Raw genomic sequence first — 1,360 nt, forward strand, 5'->3', positions numbered from 1 at the left:
CACATAATGCGTTCGGACACTTTCAGCATGACAGGCTCCTTCGAAAGCTAGTCCACCACTTCCCTTCTTGTCTCTCTCTCTCTGCCTTTACAAGCCCCTCTATCTCCTGCGTTAGGTGGAAAACCGCCTCACTTCTTATTGGGTGTACAGAATTACGGCCAATCAGAACTGACTTTCAGGGCGCGATTCGCGCCAAAATCTAGCAAGAACCAACCACTGCTCTCAGCTCATTGACGTCATTAAAATAAGCAACTCAAAACCCTCTTGTTAAACAAATAAAATAAAATAAACTTTAATCTGTACTTTATGTCTGGAATTTAACTATATAGTCGCGAACGTCTTGGCTGTCTCTTACATGTTCAAACACATCTTTTCAAATAGTCACAGTTGGTGAACTATTATGATTTTGTTTTTTAAGTTTCGGATAATTACGTTTTTTACTGACTTTTTTTTTTCTTGTAACTTCCACTAGTAGGGGTACCACTGGTGGATTCGTTCCCGGGTTACAAAGCTGGAACACTTGCAAGTTCCTATAGTGAATTACAAACTGAAAATTTAATATTGGCGAATGTACCACATACACTCACCCAAGTACTCTCTTTCACACTCACCCTAACACAAAACATAAATATCTTTTCAAATAGTCACAGTTGCTACGAAAGAAAAGACAAACGTTTTTGAGCAGAGGTACGCATGCGGACATTTGCCCTAGCTGGTTCGTAAGATCTTTGCCCCATGGCGACGATTTCTCATTTTTACCAGCTGCCATATATGTCAAGTTGTTAAACTAACAACTAAGCTTAAAGCGTGAGATAGTATATGTACTTACATGCCAGGTATCGGTAATTCTTTGGGATTTTGTTATAGCAGACAATAGTTATCGATTACATGGTAAATACTTAGTTCGAAAGTTCAAAAAAACTAACTCACCTCATATCTCAAAAGCTTCAAAGCGCACACTACTAACACAACATACATGGTTCTCCCTCCATGAAAGCTCACAACTGAAGATGCAGGGCTACCACACTACACTCACAAGTAGGAAAAATGGTTCTTTCGGATCTTTGCTCATGAACATCTTTGCACCCACCTATCCTATGCATGCGTCTGAAAATTGTTGTTTAATAAATTACACTTTGAAAGTGAGACCATGTAATACATTTTACAGACTAAAAATGTACTTACGTATATATGTTAAAAATTAACTTTTTCCGAAACGTTTAGCGACGAAGCAACATTTCTAATAGGGCGAAGACAGAAAATGAAATGGTCTGAGTCCTCTTCAGAGGATCCAACTCGACATTTACCTTAGTTAATGTAGATAAATGTGTAGGTAAATGACGAAAAGCTAAATTATTGT

This window comes from Schistocerca americana, chromosome 7, assembly GCF_021461395.2.
Source record: "Schistocerca americana isolate TAMUIC-IGC-003095 chromosome 7, iqSchAmer2.1, whole genome shotgun sequence".
NCBI classification, from domain to species: Eukaryota; Metazoa; Arthropoda; class Insecta; order Orthoptera; family Acrididae; genus Schistocerca; species Schistocerca americana.